We start from the raw sequence: 18,179 nt of genomic DNA, 5'->3' as shown, positions 1-18,179 counted from the left end.
GGTCCCTACATAAGCGTTTCTCAATTTTTTTAGAACCACCACCCAGTTTTTAGAATGACGATCTTTCACGGCCCACGTACCTTTAACGGACATGAGTCAGGCGATTTTTTTTAATGCAGCTAAAGCATTGTGTGATAGCACACTTTCATTTAAAGACAGAACGCTTTCCAATTAAATGGCCACTAATTTTGCAGAAATATACAGTTTTACTGCTAAAACTATATGGCACATAAATGATAATGTGTAGAAATCATGTTTCAGTAAATATTTATCATTTGTGCATAACCAAGTAAAGTGCCTGGAGTTGCTTTGATCGTAATAAAATGTTTGTTCCCATCACATTTCAGAATTACAAAAAATGTGCTTCATTTTTGTTTTCCTATTTGCTTAATGTGTACAGTTAATTTACAGGTATTAACATTTTGGTGAGTGTTACAAAAAATAACATCCTACAGCTTTTACTTTTACACACCCTGTATCCCAGCACGACTGTCACATAATTCACTTTCTGACTACAAAGTGAAAGGCGAGTGTAAACAGCAATCACCATATTTTAAAAATAAGCATCAATTCATCAGAAGATATAGCCTGGCATTTGACCTCTGTCTTTGAAGCACAAATGTGACAAGATAAATACAGAATTTAAAGGCGTCTTTATTTATTGCTTTCACTTTCGCGATATCCTACCCCCACCAAACAAATGGTCTCGTGGGTTGTAACACAGTTTGGTAAACACTGCCCTAGATTATTTTCTATGGTTTCCCCTTAACAGTCTCTGCCATCTCTAGGATACCCATATCTCATCCCAGGGTTTGCACCAGTTAGTAGGTTAGATTTTGCTGAGATCATGAAAGTTCAGCTAGCACTCCAGAAAGCTAAGGAAAAGCAGGCAGATGTGGCTAGTGAGTACGAGGAGATACTCTGGTCACTCTACCAAGAAGAAGAGAAGTGAAGGCATTTTTGACAATCAGGGAGCAAATAGGTCCAAAACTAAAAATAAGAGGCAAAGATTCGCTCACAAGAGGGCATTAGCACACGCCCATCAGAGGCAGAGAATGAGCTTGTGGCAGCTAATGCTGAGAAGGAGAGACTGGCAGGCCAGCCTAAGATGAAGAAACAGAAAGGCTGCTCTCCCAAGACACAGATCAGGAAGGGTGCTTCCAGGTGACTATAAGTGGTAGCCGTGGGCATATGTTGGTGCCTCGCAATTTGTTTTGTTATAAGGTTCCCACTTCGCTCAGTCGTTGATAGTCAGCCTATTAGCACCTCTGTTGTTTTTGCTCTTCGCTTTGTGTGTCTTGTCTTTCGATTTTGTGACCTGTCTGTAACTTTTTGTGCCTACTCTGTGCCATCTATCCTACTCCCTCCTGTGATCCCAAACTCAAAGGGGGTCTCCTGGGTCAGTCCATATTTGTAAATGGCCCATGACCTGTAGCATGGAGCAAGTCTGTTGCTGTATGCATTTGTTTTTGGGACGTATGTCTTAAAATCAATAACCGAAGGTTTCACCCTACTGCCGTGGACTGTATAATATTATGCTGGCAAGAGCTAGCTGTTGAAATCTATTAGACTAGGGGCTGCAGCAGTGTTGTGTTCTGTCTCCTTCTCCCAGTCAAGGTCCGAGCAGTGATATTTCCTAATCGGTGTTCACATGCCTTCCTAGGGAGGAGCTTAGTGGAATCTTGTAGGAATCTTGTCTCGTACTTGTGTCGCCTTGACAGGGATAAAGAGCATGAGTAGGCCATTGGAGGCGTGAATAGCCCTAGTAAAACAATTCGCTTAGGTTGGCAGGAAGGAAGGGGGTTTGTTCTGGGGCTAGTGATTCTCCCTCTAAGTAAAAGGAATCCACCACTACAGCATCATCGGAATTAATACATGCCACAGTCACAGCATTTTATGGTGGTTTCACAGTTTTGAAATGTCAGGTCTCCCTTTTGAAGGACTGGGGTCTTTGGGAGAATCCCCGAGAAGAACACTGGCATATGAGCATCAAGGGTGCTTTCATTAGGTGAGGAAGCAAAGGATTACCATTCCCTAAATCAGGTAATGTTAGCAGAGTGATTCAGGGAGGAGTGTTATAACACCCTCAGACAATAACTGCCTGACCTTACTGAAAAAATATTCAGAGAAACATTCTGTGTTGGTTCACACGTGGTAAGTTAAGAGAGAGAAAACGGGGTGGCTTAACATCGTTCTGGTTTAAAGGGGAGAAGACAGGTCCCTGACCAAAAAAGAAGGGCCAGAATGGTTCCCAAGAATCCCGACTGGAACAGAAGACTATGGAAAACTGGGTTCCAAGACCGGCACAGAAGGAGAAGAGAAGGACAGAGATCCCACTAAAGGTGGTAATCAGTGTTAGGTGCCACAGAGATGGGATTACAAAAATAAGTGCCCAGTTAATGATCCTGTGCTATCTGCACCTATAATGGAGGGTACGCTATGTGTAGGAAAGAGTACCAGTAATACATGAGCAGCAATGAATCTATTTGTTATGGACATCTAGGAATGGGTTCCATATGTACTTACTCACACTCACCCAGACATCCTTGGGTTTGTCAGTGAGGTGGGTATCAATAAGAGGTTAGTCCTGCCCTGAAGAATACTGGTGTTTACAGGACTAGGGTTGACTAGGGCTTGGGTTGAGAGCAACAAACTCAAACATGAGGGGATTATCTGTGGTACCAATGGAAATGATCTGGTAGCTAGTGGGGATGACATGGAAGACTTCCTTGCCAGGGTTGAAAAAGATGGCAAGATAGCATGTAGGTGTACAAGAGAAACAGTGCTGAGTGACTGCTATGCCATGACCTGACTGCAACTGGGCTACTGCCAGAGTTTTAGAAAACAAAGACCATGAGAAAGTAGTACAGTATGGACCAGGACAGGGTAGACAATCCCCTTCTCTAGATGGAGAGGAGGATGAGGCCATTCAGGCAGACGCTGTGCTGGAGTCTGCGATACTGACAGAGATACATGAGATGTTAGCTGCCGAAAGGCTGTCCTCTCTACAGTTTTGCCAGGAACAGGAAATGTGTCTTTCTATGGTGGATCTATGCAAGTTGGCCCACAGATATGCAACCACCAGAGTCGTTGGCAAACACAGCATGGTCTGTGAGGACAGTCTACTGCATAGTGAACCTGTGGATCCAGAACCCAGAGCCTGTAAGGGTGTGGTGGTACTGTAAAAGCACAGAAGAACGAGTTACTTACCTTCGGTAACGACTTTTCTGGTGGATACATTAGCTACCTGTGGATTCCTCACCTAATGAATACTCCCATGGCGCCAGCATTCGACGGAAATCTTCTTCCTAGTCTCTGCACGTCGACGAGGACGTCACTCTAGCCCACGCGACACCGTCTGACGTCATACAGGCAATAAGAGGTCCTCGCCGACGTCAGTACCAACATTTTTTACGTGCATGAGAACAACAACCCAATGCAACCGTGAGGAATCCACAGGTAGCTAATGTATCCACCAGAAAAGTCGTTACCGAAGGTAAGTAACTCGTTCTTCTGATGGATACAACTACCTGTGGATTCCTCACCTAATGAATAGAGTCCTAAAGCAGTACCACTCCCGGTGGTGGGTGCCGAAATGGTCAAACCAAGAAATCCTGCAGCACTGACCGTGCAAAATGGCCGTCCCTTCTGACCTCAGAGTCCAAACAGTAATGTTTCGCAAAAGTGTGAAGGGACGACCAAGTTGCGGCCTTGCAGATGTCGACCACAGGAACACCCCTGGCCAAGGCCGAAGTGGCCGACTTAGCTCTGGTGGAATGAGCTCTAATGCCATCAGGAGGATCCTTCTTTGCCAAAGAGTAACAGATTTTAATGCAAAGAACAACCCACCTGGAGAGTGTTCTCTTGTGGACTGCCTTTCCTCTCCTCTTGCCCACGTATCCGATGAACAGCTGATCCTCCAGCCTGAAGTCCTTCGTTCTATCAATGTAGAAGCTTAACACCCTCTTTGGGTCCAATCGATGTAGTCTCTCTTCCTCCTTTGAAGGATGAGGCGGAGGATAGAACGTGGACAAAGTAATTGTCTGAGCCAAATGGAAGGGTGAAACAACCTTCGGGAGGAAAGCAGCCTTGGTCCTCAACACCACCTTATCCCCATAAAAAGTTGTATAAGGGGGTTTTACCGATAAGGCTTGCAACTCACTCACTCTCCTTGCAGATGTTATAGCCACCAGGAAGACTGTTTTAATAACCAAATACCTTAAGGGGCAAGAATGCATAGGCTCAAAAGGGGACCCCATAAGGAAAGTGAGGACCAAGGACAAATCCCATTGAGGCATAACGAATGGTTTTGGAGGATATTTATTTAGAAGACCTTTCAAGAATCTGAGAACAATAGGGGACTTAAATAACGATGGTTGGTCTGGAAGACAAATGAAGGCTGACAGGGCAGACAAATAACCTTTAATGGTAGCCACTGCACAACCTTTCTGCGCTAGAGACCGAGCAAATGACAAAACATCTGACAGATGAGCATGTAAGGGATCAATCTGTCTCTCTCCACACCACATAACAAATTTAGACCACCTATTAGCGTAGATAGATTTAGTGGAGTGTCGCCTGGCCGCTAATATAACATCCACTACATCAGGCGGGAGAGAGAAGGAACTCAGGTTGCCCAGTTCAGTCTCCAGGCATGTAGGTGTAGACTCTGGAGGTTGGGGTGTAAAACCTGCCCCTGCCCCTGCGACTGCGAGAGGAGGTCTGCCCTGAGAGGGAGACGGAGCGGAGGGCACAGTGAGAGTTGGAGAAGGTCGGAATACCACACCCTCCTTGGCCAATCCGGAGCTATTAAGATTACTTGGGCCCGGTCTTGGCGAATTTTCCTCAATACTCGAGGAATCAAGGGTATGGGGGGAAACGCGTAAAGCAACTGGTCGCACCAGGTTATCAGAAACGCGTCCCCCAATGCTCCCTGCACCGGATACTGGAGGCTGCAGAATAACGGACAATGCACGTTCTCCCGAGTGGCAAACAGATCTATCCGAGGAAACCCCCACATCTGGAAGATTAAACGGACTTGATCTGGATGGAGACGCCACTCGTGGTCGGCCGAGAATTGGCGACTGAGACTGTCCGCACGTACATTCAAGACTCCGGCCAAATGATTTGCTACCAAGCAAATCTGATGGTCCTTTGCCCAGGACCATAGTCGAAGAGCTTCTCTGCAGAGAAGGTACGACCCTACTCCTCCCGGTTTGTTTATGTACCACATCGTGGTAGTATTGTCCGTCAGGACCTGTACCGACTGACCACGAAGGGAAGGGAGGAAGGCCTTGAGAGCCAGACGTACAGCCCGTAACTCTAACAGATTGATATGAAACATCTGTTCCTCTGGAGACCAAAGTCCTTTGACCTCCAGATCCCCCAGATGAGCTCCCCACCCTAGAGTGGAAGCATCCGTTATGACCGTGGCCACTGGTGGCGACTGCGCGAACGGCTTTCCTTGTGAAAGATTGTTGCTCGCAATCCACCACTTCAAGTCCACAGCAGCATCTCTGGAGATCTTGACCGCACCTTCTAGATCTCCCTTGTGTTGAGACCACTGCCTTCGGAGGCACCACTGAAGAGCCCTCATGTGCCAGCGAGCATGCGTGACCAACAGTATGCAGGAGGCAAACAGACCAAGCAGACGAAGGACCTTGAGGACTGGAACTACCGCTCCATTTCGAAACATTGGAACCAATTCCTGAATATCTTGAACCCGCTGAGGCGGAGGAAAGGCTCGATTCCATGTTGTATCCAGTACTGCCCCTATGAACAGGAGGCGCTGAGAGGGCTCCAGGTGAGATTTGGGCACGTTCACCGAAAAGCCCAGGTCGAACAACAACTGGGTTGTTGACTGCAGATGATACGACACAAGCTCCGGGGACTTGGCTTTGATCAACCAGTCGTCCAAGTAAGGGAATACTGCTATCCCCTTCCTTCTGAGCTCTGCCGCAACCACTGACATCACCTTCGTGAAGACTCGAGGTGCTGAAGTAAGACCAAACGGGAGGACCGCAAACTGATAGTGCTGCGACCCTACCACAAACCGGAGATACTTCCTGTGCGACTTGAGTATCGGGATATGAAAATAAGCATCCTGCAAGTCGACAGACACCATCCAATCTTCTTTGTTCAATGCCAAAAGCACCTGTGCTAGGGTCAGCATCTTGAACTTTTCCTGATTGAGGAACCAATTCAAGATCCTCAGATCCAGGATCGGTTTCAACCGACCATCTTTCTTGGGAATCAGGAAGTACCTTGAGTAACAACCTCGACCCCTTTCCTGCTCTGGAACCAACTCCACCGCGCCCTTTGAAAGGAGGACTTGAACCTCCTGTTCTAGCAACAGGAGGTGTTCTTCTGAACAATAAGATGGGCGAGGCGGGAGGGGGGGCGGAAACTCCCGAAAGGGAAGGGTGTAGCCTTTTTCCACAATACTGATAACCCAAGTGTCCATTGTAATAGTCTCCCACTTGGGGAGAAAATGCCGTAATCTTCCCCCTACAGGAGAGGAGTGAGTGGGAAATGGTGGAAGCCTAAGGCTGCTTTCCCTGCTGCACCCCTCCAGAGGACGAGGAAGAGGCAGAGTGCTGTTGAGAGGCTCCTCTGGTGCGGGCCCTACCTCTCCCTCTAAATGATCTATAGAGGTGAGAAGAGGCGGGTTGCTGGAACCTCCCCCGAAAGGAAGAGGAGGAAGAGCCACGCCCAAATCCACGAAACCTCCTGAAAAACCTGGAAGAGGCAGAGGAAGAAGGAGCTTGCAGCCCTAACGATTTGGCTGTGGCCCTGCTCTCTTTAAATCGCTCCAAGGCCGAATCTGCCTTTGCTCCAAACAGTTTGTCCCCATCAAACGGGAGGTCTAATAGGGTCGACTGTACATCCACAGAAAACCCTGAATTACGGAGCCAGGCCTGTCTCCTTGCCACCACAGCTGTGCCCATCGCCCTAGCCACCGAGTCGGTCGTGTCCAGCCCAGACTGGATAATCTGGGTTGCAGCAGCCTGGGCGTCTGAGACAACATCCAAGAGTCCCTGGGGAAGCTCCGTAAAAGAAGATGAAATATCTGTTAGAATTCATTTTGAATTGCTTCGTTTCTTTTACACGTGTAAGTTTGAGCTTTTGTTGTCTCTGAACGCACTGTCTATCACATATGTTATCTTATGTATATTTGTTTAGGTAAAATAAGCCTGGTTCCACGCCATGGGCTTGCAGCTGGTTTCTTTCCCTAACTGGGGCACTGTATTCATTATAATTGTGTGTTCAAATAACTAACTGACCTCGGCTGTGGTATTTTGGGGAGGGAAAGGCTGATATCTATACCTTTGAACAACGTAATCCTTTGAAGGGTCTCAAGAATGTGGGGAGTCAGGCAGCTGCAGAAGGGAGGCAAGGACAAGGCTGGGAATGGAACAAGTGTGTGGATACTGATTAACTCCTTAAAAATATCTGTATGACGTATATCATTAGTTACACATTTTATGTATCCTTTGATGTATGAGTATAAATATCACTGTTAAACGCTTTATGTCAGCACACTTTACTTCGGGCCTGGGATGCCAGTGGTAAACCTGTCCTCTTTGCTGCAGCAAAAATAAACAGACCTTTGGTCATTGATTTTTCACTCCGGCTCTCCGTGTCAAAACTCCTTTGTAAATGCATTTGTAAGTATCTGCAAATATGTGCATTTGACAATTTGGCGCCCGAACAGGGACCTTCCAGTGGATATCTTCAGTAGCTCTGTCACGAGACGTGCTGCCAGTGGGGGGACGCCGTTCCGGAGGTGTAGATTCCAGGGGCCCCTGCACAAAGACTTAGTTTCTGAAGCAGCTGCATCTTATCCACCGGGCAGGTTTCCCCCCGTTTTCTCATGATGTCCCAGCGAAGTCCCTGAAACATCGGTGTTTATCTTGACGGATTAGTCTGACACGGGCGGCCGGAGAGAAATCCAGGAAAAAGCAGATAGTCAGGTAAGACTGTTCCTCGCTGGCTATTTGTCTGCTTTAACTTGCATTTGAGAGAATAATTGTTTTTGGATAACTTATCATTTTTGGGAATGATTAGTTCTTGGTAAATTTGCATTTGTACAAGGTACCATTTGACAATTTGTATTACATGTGTTTTTCTTGTTTGAGTAATTTGCCCAGGCCTGGAGCAATTTGTAAGTTGGTAAATATTTGAAAAGGTTTTCTTTGGTGCACATTTGAAAAAGGGTTTTTTTTTTTTTTTCGGTGCAGGTTGCATTTTGAAATTTGGTGCGTGTTGCATTTGGAACAAATTAAAAGGTTAGATATGGGAAATAAGAAATGTTGGCAAGGGTTATGTCTTTGTTTTCGCCGAAATCATGTGCCACGTTTAGATAAAAAGCAACCCATTCCAAAAGAGGGAACACCAGGGTGGGACATGTTAAAGGATTATGGTTTAGAGAATAATTTGTATAATAGTATATGGCGCAAATATACTAGACATTGTCCTGACCTCCAGTGGCCGGAGGATGGGTCTTTTGATTTAAAGAAACTAACCTACCTACAGGAATGTTTGTTTCATAAAAAGGCTAGACAACATATGTTTGAAGTATACAGAAAATGGGAAATTGAGGCCACCAAAAGAAAAACGAAGTCAGATAAACTGTTAGAGAAGGAGAACCGGAGAACCATCATGCAGAAAGCCGCCCTGTACCACCATTCCCAAACCCAGAAAAGAATTGAGTCTGAAGATAGAGTCCATAGGGCCCAGGTGGAGGGAAGTTATGTATCAAAGCCAACAGAACCCAAACATGCATTAGAGGAAGATGAGGTAATGCTACAGCTATTAGATAATAGCCCTACTGCACCTCCACCTTACACACCCCCTGCAGTAGCCCAACCTATCATGGGGGCACAGCAACAGCAGCAAGGGCAAGGGCACAATTTGGGAAATCCAGGTGCACCACTACAGCAGCATGTGCCACAGCCACCACAGCCTCTAGCTCAAGCCACCCAAATAGCCCAGGTCCTAATCCCTCCGCCACCTGCCCCACCACTACCAGCCAACACTGCAAGGTTACCAATAATGTCCCCTGCCCCTAATACCCCAAATGGACAACGCCGACGGTGCACAGCCACTCACTCACTTTCACCCATATGGAGCACACCTATGAAGTCGATTTCGCCCCCTGGTACCCGCTCCACTATTGGGGATTGGGAAAAACGGGTTATCAAGGATCAGTCAGATAACTGGATGTCACATCTTATTTACACCCACACCGATATTATGGACACAATACAACAGATGTCACATTTTGGACAGCAATTAGCACTGTTGTATATGATTGAAAAATTGGAGAGGGATTGGAAGTCTTGCATTACAGATTCTACCCCTCTCCCTTATGAACAAGAATTAAACCAATTATGGCGGGACAGTAGGGCTTGTATTCTTGATAGTAGCAGCATAAATGAGGGAGTACGCATTTGTGTCATAGCCAGGGAAGATGTTCTAAATAGATATGACAAGGGGTACCCAATGAGGGAAGTGCACCCTGATATGCCCACTGCAGCTGCAGTCGCAGCAGCAGCTGCCGCCGGACAACCAGCTCCCGTGCCGGTGGCCCAATTTGTTCATATACCATGGAAAAGGGAGGAGGTAATGGCTATAAAGAAAGACTTGCCAGACCCTCGAAAGAATCCAGCTGGATTCTATCGGGACCTTAGAACTGCCATTTCCACCACAACCATGACTCTCAAAGACATTGACTATTTTTTTGGTGTTTTATTGGGTCCTGAAGTTTGGCATAAAATTAGAAGAGTAGATGATGCACCTACTTTGGGAAATACATGGGGGGGTTTAGAAGCACATGAAGCACAAAGGGCACCAGGCACCCTGCCGCATCAGGATATTTTAGATTTACCTAATCGGATATTGACTAAGTTAGAAACTGTTATACCTCTTCAGACTGTGGATTGGGGAAAGCTTGCCACTTATAAACAGAAAATAGGTGAAGATGTCCCAGATTATTTTACTCGAATTGAACAAGCGTTCATAGATTTTAGCGGTCAAGACCTCGCCACCGTAACAGGTGTCACACTATTTGTAGAACGCTTTGTTAATGGCCTTCTACCTGAAATATCACAAAAATTAAAAGCAACAGAGAGTTCGTGGATGACGAAGGGACAGGCAGAGATTTTGCAGATGGCGCAATACTATGAGAGCAGGTACAAGGAAGAATTAGAAAAGAATGAGAAGTCAGTAAAAGAATTGAAGAAAAAGGTATTATTACAGCAGGCATACCCTCAGCGGGATGCAACCCCTCAGCAAAGGGGTGGCCCACCAAGGGGACGGGGAAGGGGTCGAGGCACATCTGCACCACCCCAAGACCGCCGATTAAATATCAACCAATGTGCCTACTGTAAGCAGGATGGACATTGGCGTGATACTTGCCCATTGCTGGAAGGAAGACAAAGTATGTCACTTCATAGAGGGAACGCGGCAGGTAATGCACGAGGACGAGGAAGAGGTAGAACTGATCAGAATTCGCAGAATGAGAATCAGGTCCCGCGTAACACTAATATTTTTGACAATGCATTTGAACGACAATATTATGCTGATGATTTCTTTTCTGAATCCTACAATTATTAGGACAGCCACAGACAGGGCCAGGGGCGAGTAAGTATTCCTGTAGATCAAAATGGTCCCTACATTGATGTAAAAATCGAAGGAGAGGGCCATAAGTTTCTTCTAGATACTGGTGCCACCAGAACATCTATTGCACATTCTGCAGTCCCCGGGGCTCCCCTGTCTGGGCTTCATACCACATCAATTGGGATTTCTGGAATCCCCGTGGTGAGCCCCATCTCAACACCTATGAGAGTAACTGTAGGCCCATTTACAGTACACACGCCACTCTCTTTAACATCAGGTTGCAATGAAAACTTGTTTGCATTAGATTTGTTAAAGAAATTAAATGCAGTTATTCACTGTTCAATGGATGGTGTCTATGTAACTATGGATAGTGTTTTCCCAACTCGGTGCATGTTCTCACAGGAATACGACTTACCCCCAGAGCTACAGGAAATAGACCCTCGCTTATGGGCCAAAGGCAAGAATGATGTAGGCATTATGGATATCGACCCTATTGTAATAAAAATCAAACCAGGTGCCCGGTTACCTCGTGTTCCTCAATACAAATTACCTAAATCAAGCGAAAAAGGGCTCAAGGCAGTCATATCTGATCTTGTGCATGCAGGTGTCATAAAGGAAATAGTGAGCAGCCCATGTAACAGTCCAATCCTTCCTGTTGTAAAGAAACGAAATGATGCTAATAGATTAGATGGTGAGCAATCATTTACTGATAACACAGTATATCGATTAGTTATTGATCTCCGAGAAATTAATAAAATAGTAATTCCCCAGTTTCCCGTGGTCCCAGACATGAATAGTCTTTTCACCATGATCCCACCCTCTGCGTGTTTTTTCACCGTAATCGATTTGAAGAATGCTTTCTTTAGCATTCCAATTGCCGAAGAATCTCAATATTTGTTTAGCTTTGCGATTTTTGGTAGATCATTCGCGATGACAAGAATTCCACAGGGCTTTGTTGAGTCCCCGAGCATATATAGTCAATGTCTTAAACGTCAATTAGACCAATTCAATCCACCTACAGGCTCTGCGTTGTTGCAGTACATTGATGATATTTTAATTGCCTCAGATTCCATGACACAATGTAAGACTGATACTGTTGCATTATTACATCATTTAGCACCTCTGGGCCATAAGGTGTCCCTTCCAAAATTGCAGTATTGTAGAGAGGAGGTCACCTATCTAGGACACCTCCTCTCTAAGGAGGGAAGGAGATTACATCCAGACAGAATTAAATTGGTTCATACAATGACTGCACCACGCACCCCTTCTGAAGTCCGAGCATTTTTGGGATTTACATCTTTTTGCAGACAGTGGATTCCAAATTTTTCACTTATAGCAAAACCATTGACTGCTCTGACACTTTCAGATGTGCCCTCTCCTGTACCTTGGACTGACAAATGTGAGGAGGCTTTTCAAGAATTAAAAAAGGCGATGTGCTCTGCTCCTGTATTGGGTAATCCGGATTACAGCAAACCATTTGTTTTATTTGTGCATGAAAAGCATGGCTGTACATTGTCTGTTTTGACACAGGCCCAAGGTGGGAGACAACGCCCTTGTGCATACTTCTCTTCCACCTTGGACACTGTGGCGCAAGCTTTGCCTACTTGTCTTAGAGGAGTGGCTTCTGCAGCAGCTGCGGTGAAACAAAGTGAAGGGTTTGTTGGTGGCAATCCGCTCACTGTGATGGTTCCTCATGCCGTTGATATTTTGTTAAACAAGACACAGACGCAGCACCTCACCAGTGCTCGTCTAACGGGTTACGAATTAACATTGTTCAGTCCAAATATTACTTTGAAGCGGTGCAATGTCTTGAACCCAGCTACGTTACTACCCCTCCCTCAGGACAATGTGGAATTTGATCATAATTGCATTTTTGCCACTGAGGAAGAAACTAAGGGACGGGTAGACTTGACAGACACTCCCCTATCTGACCCACAGGGAGAGCTGTTTGTAGATGGGTCTTGCTTCAAGTTACCAGATGGTACGACCACTGCAGCCTATGCCGTCACCACAGTCAAAACAGTGGTTGAATCTCATAGAATCCCGCAAAATTCGGCACAGGCTGCAGAATTAATTGCCCTCACCAGAGCTTGTGAAATAAGTGAACATCTTAGTGTTAACATCTACACTGATAGCCAATATGCGTTTGGAGTAGCTCATAATTTTGGGCGACTCTGGGCGAATAGAGGCTTTATCACGTCACATGGCACTACCATCCAGCATGGCAACTTGATTGTGACACTTTTGACTGCTCTCAGTCTGCCCCGTCAGGTCGCAATCATTAAGTGTAGTGCCCACAAAAAAATTACTGATGATATAGGACGAGGAAATGCTTTTGCAGACGCTACAGCGAAAGCAACAGCACGAGCACCAATTGACAATGCATATGTTGAGAGTAGCATCAAGGGAGAGCCCCAGTACGAAGTATTAGAAAATACCATGCAGTGTGTGAGAGATATTCAAGCAGAAGCAACAGCAGAGGAAAGGGAACAGTGGGAGAAGAACGGTAGACTAGACAGTGAGGGTTGTTACACAGATGACACAGACAGAAGAAGATGGATGTTACCTAATTGCTATGTACACGCTATGGTTACTATGGCCCACAGTCCTGCACACATCAGTGCCCAAGGCATCAAGACAACTTTGGACCATGTTTGGAGTAATCCTCTGATATCCAAAGCTGCTAATAACCTGGTTAAAAGTTGTATGGTGTGTGCAGTGCACAATGCAGGAAAAGGGACCCCTACGCCCCCTGGTCACTTTGCCCCTCCTGATCTCCCTTTTGAAGCTATACAGATGGATTTTATCCACATGGAACCGTGTAACAAACTGAAATACGTGTTAGTGGTAGTATGCATGTTTTCAAAATGGATAGAGGCCTACCCATTAAAAGACAATGGTGCTCTCTCTACCGCCAAAATATTACTAAAAGAATATTTTCCTAGATACGCCTTGCCACGATTAGTCTGGAGTGACAATGGCAGTCATTTTTCTAATGAGGTAATGGAGAAGGTCTGTACCGCCCTTAACATCAAACATCGATTTCATGCTGCAAATCACCCACAATCAGCGGGCCTTGTAGAAAGGTATAATTACACCTTGAAGAGCAAAATAGCTAAGATTTGTGCTGAGACCAACTTAAAATGGCCAGATGCTTTGCCCCTAGCATTAATGTCCATCAGGATGACTGCCAGTAGCAAGTCACGATTATCCCCCTATGAAGTTGTCATGGGGAGGCCAGCCAATATCTGGGGGGTACCACGACCAAAGAAGCTTTCTGAAGTGCAATATCCTTTGTTCGTAGATTACTGTAAACAATTGACTAAAGATTTGCGTTTGATCCACCAACAGGTCAAGGCCAGCCTACCGACTCCTCTTGAAGGCCCTGGTCACCCTTTTAAGCCAGGGGATTGGCTTATGACAAAGAATTTTCAAAGAACCAACAGTCTTCAGCCCAGGTGGCGGGGGCCAGCCCAGGTACTGCTTGCAACACAGACAGCGGTGAAAGTGGAAGGAAGGAAAAACTGGATACATGCTAGCCACTGTAAGCGTGCACCAATTCCACTACAGAGTACTCTAACAGCAGAATTACCATTGTCTCCTGATTACAGCGAAGTAGGGAGACAGGAAACACCTCCACAGGTTTCAAGTGCTACTTCTGCTCCTGCGGTGACACAGCAGCCCAGTGACGAAGAGTTGCTGTTTGAAGATCAACAAACTCATCGATACAACCTGCGTCCTCGCCCATCCAAATGAACAGAATTTTGAAGGTGCGTAAGGTGGTGACCCCTACGAAAAGCTACATTTACATCACCCTGATAGCTCCTAGCTTGGAATTGCAAACTGAGGTCTCTTCTGAATGGCCAAGGAATCCTTTGCTCAGCAGAATACGGCACGCCTGCCTTTGTGAAATACAGTTCCCCGCTTTCACCGCCACCGGCATTTCCGATGCCATTGATGTACCAGCATTAAAACGAGCTATCCTCACTGTTGTTACGCACACTTTGGGCGACGAGGTTGTAAATGACTGTGATGACTAAAATTCCAGCATGAACACGGGTGACTAGCCTGTGCAACGACACCAGAACATCGGTCAGAACAATTGTCTCAACGAGAACACAAGTATAGTGGGATGCAGCTTGTGCAACGCTATTCAATCAGTGGGTAAATGGAGTTAACAGTTCTGTGACTGGCGAGAAAGAAAAAAAAAAACCAAGTACCAGTTCTACGGAAGCGGCCAGCCATTAGGGTTGGTGCGGTTTGTAGTCCCAGCGGTAAAAAAAAAAAAAGAAAGGTGCCCTTTTTCTGTTTAATACCCAAGCACATCACTAATCTGGTTGAAAATTGCTGGCCTCCGCCCTCATTTTGCTGAGACACTGAACGAAACTGACAAACTATACTGAAGACTAACTTTGAAGTATTGCGACTTACTCACTGGGAGTTGAGACTCACCAGGAGTTAAAACTTGAAAAGGAGAAGCTAAGGGACCTAGGATCAAGCCAACCTCTATTGTCCTGGACCAACCAGTGCAGCCTAACTGCTAGAGTGTAAAGCACGGCGGTGCTGAACCCTAGTGGGTGTGAACATTGAAGGAAAAATTTACTTATCTGTATCTATACGTATATGATTATTAGTATAGTGATATCAATATTTTGCATTTACATATTTGGTAATTGTGTGAGTATATTTTTGAACACGCGTAGGCGGTTGAGACGAGTAAAACGGTATCATAGAAAAGTTGTAGGACCAAGGAGAAGAGCACAATAAAATTATGAAGATATATCCATTTGGCAGGACAAATATCCCTCTAGAGAATAGGGAAGAGTGGCCTTATAACTATTTCTACAAAACCATAATGAAGTACCTAGTGACCCTTATGTTAATATGTATAATGTCCAGTGGTGTTGCATCATTGTTGCAAAATCCTACCTTACATCCATTGATAAAGGTTCATGGAAAATTAGCGGAGACATTAAGTCTCACTGACTGTTGGATTTGCCGGCACTTGTCTAGACACCCCGAGGATCCTATAGGCCTTTATGAAGTACCAGTATCACCAAGCGAATATGAAAGAGGGGAAGTGTGTCTTGTACCAAATACCACTTGGAGATGTGACCAACAAGAATATCAATGGTACCCTAGGTGTGCGGTGCTCCCTAATACCCAGGCAGAATACAAGCTCTCCCCGATGCCTGGAGAGAATGCCACACTTAAAATGTTTCCCATATGTTTTGGTACCTATTTTTATGGGCAAAACCCAGAGGCAAAATACATGGGAAAGATCCCTCCTGAACAGTGTGTTTACACTTTGTTATTTGATATAAAAACAGGGAATTGGGATCTTGAAGGAGAGGAGAAAATAGACAGAAATTGGACAGCGTTAATTAATGGGACTCATCAAAATTACACTGTGAATTATTGGAACCTGACTGTGGGAGAAAATGAGATTCTAGTAGATCCAGAAGGATTGTTATACGATCCCTCCAGAGAACAAGATAGAAATGGGAAAAATTCACCTGTAATATTGTCCCGGGTTTTCCTTGGCCCCCTCTGGACGGCTAGATGTTCATATGTTGCACCCTGGGCAAATGTATCATTGCTAAATACAATCTGGGAAGATTACAAATATTGCAATAATTCTGAGCATGACACCCCAGAGGGTGTAGGATTGCCTCGAATAAAATACAGCATTATAAATTCACAAATCCAGGGAGGCATGTACTTCGTATGTGGAAGAACTGCATATAAAGTACTGCCTCTAAACTGGGAAGGGATATGTTCACTGGCATATTTGGCACCCAACATTACTGTGATATCAAATATATCATCTTCCCAGCCCCTTAACATGGGGAGTTTTGCACATAGGTACAAACGAGGGACACCCATACTGGAGGAGCGAAAGAACTGGGTATTTCAAGTATTACATGTTCTTATTCCCGGATTTGGAATTTTCGATTTGCAACTGGCAATGATGAATATGTCAGCTGAATTAGCCATTGCATTTAATGCCACCAGAGAGGCCATAGGAAGTATACAGGTAGAGATAAACTCTGCAGCCCAATTGGCGATACAAAATCGGCTTGCCCTAGACTTGATTACAGTACAACAAGGAGGAGTATGTGTTTTAATCCAACATCAGTACCAGCAAAAGTGCTGTTATTTCGTCAACAAGTCATCAGAGATAGAATTGGATATTGGGAAAATAAAAGAAGCAGTACAGGTATTTGAAAAGGGGGGCCAATATGAAGGAGGCGATTGGAGTTTATCATGGTTATGGTCTTGGTTTGGGGGGTGGGGCTGGTTGTTTAAAGACATACTTTTTATAATAATAGCTATTGTATTAAGTTGTTTATTAGTGCAGTGCTTACCTGCTCTCTGTTCCTGTTTAAAATTGTGTAAACTTCCGCCAGTGAAAATACTAGAAACCAATCGAGCTATGATGCAGAGAGAAGAGATAACTTCCCTAATGGCTATTGACCCCACTGTCCTCACTGCAGATACTGGTTGCTCATACCCATCGGTTGTTTATGTCCCCATGAATGCAAATTTCAATGAAGTGGGAGTAAAATTCAACATATATGAGGAAATTTAGAACTATTCAAACGTTTATTATGTTCAGAAGAAAAAAAAACTCAAAAAGGGTCGATTGTTAGAATTCATTTTGAATTGCTTCGTTTCTTTTACACGTGTAAGTTTGAGCTTTTGTTGTCTCTGAACGCACTGTCTATCACATATGTTATCTTATGTATATTTGTTTAGGTAAAATAAGCCTGGTTCCACGCCATGGGCTTGCAGCTGGTTTCTTTCCCTAACTGGGGCACTGTATTCATTATAATTGTGTGTTCAAATAACTAACTGACCTCGGCTGTGGTATTTTGGGGAGGGAAAGGCTGATATCTATACCTTTGAACAACGTAATCCTTTGAAGGGTCTCAAGAATGTGGGGAGTCAGGCAGCTGCAGAAGGGAGGCAAGGACAAGGCTGGGAATGGAACAAGTGTGTGGATACTGATTAACTCCTTAAAAATATCTGTATGACGTATATCATTAGTTACACATTTTATGTATCCTTTGATGTATGAGTATAAATATCACTGTTAAACGCTTTATGTCAGCACACTTTACTTCGGGCCTGGGATGCCAGTGGTAAACCTGTCCTCTTTGCTGCAGCAAAAATAAACAGACCTTTGGTCATTGATTTTTCACTCCGGCTCTCCGTGTCAAAACTCCTTTGTAAATGCATTTGTAAGTATCTGCAAATATGTGCATTTGACATATCATCCATAAGAGCATGAATATATCTCCCCAGAATGCAAGTTGCGTTGGTGGCCTTCAACGCCAAACTGCAAGAAGAAAATATTTTCTTGGATTGCGCATCCAGTTTTTTGGAGTCCCTGTCTCCTGGTACCGTCGGGAAAGATCCAGGCGCTGATCTTGATGAACAGGAGGCTTGCACCACCAAGCTCTCCGGCGTAGGGTGTCTTGAAAGAAAACCAGGGTCAGATGGTGCAGCCCGATATCTCCTGGCCACAGCCCTATGAACTGCTGAGGAAGATACAG

General features: G+C 45.0%; 1 long non-coding RNA gene across 1 annotated transcript; it reads left to right on the top strand.

Moving 5' to 3' along the window:
* The first annotated feature begins 7,076 nt into the window (after window positions 1–7,076).
* On the top strand, window positions 7,077–17,830 carry LOC138246395 (uncharacterized). Its single transcript, XR_011194270.1, has 2 exons — window positions 7,077–7,973; window positions 13,972–17,830. It is a non-coding gene; the product is annotated as an uncharacterized lncRNA (long non-coding RNA).
* The last annotated feature ends 349 nt before the right edge of the window (window positions 17,831–18,179 follow it).

The sequence above is a fragment of the Pleurodeles waltl genome, chromosome 7, assembly GCF_031143425.1.
Source record: "Pleurodeles waltl isolate 20211129_DDA chromosome 7, aPleWal1.hap1.20221129, whole genome shotgun sequence".
NCBI lineage: Eukaryota > Metazoa > Chordata > Amphibia > Caudata > Salamandridae > Pleurodeles > Pleurodeles waltl.
The sequence above is the reverse complement of the archived record's forward strand: the minus strand, read 5'-3'. Positions and strand labels throughout refer to the sequence as shown.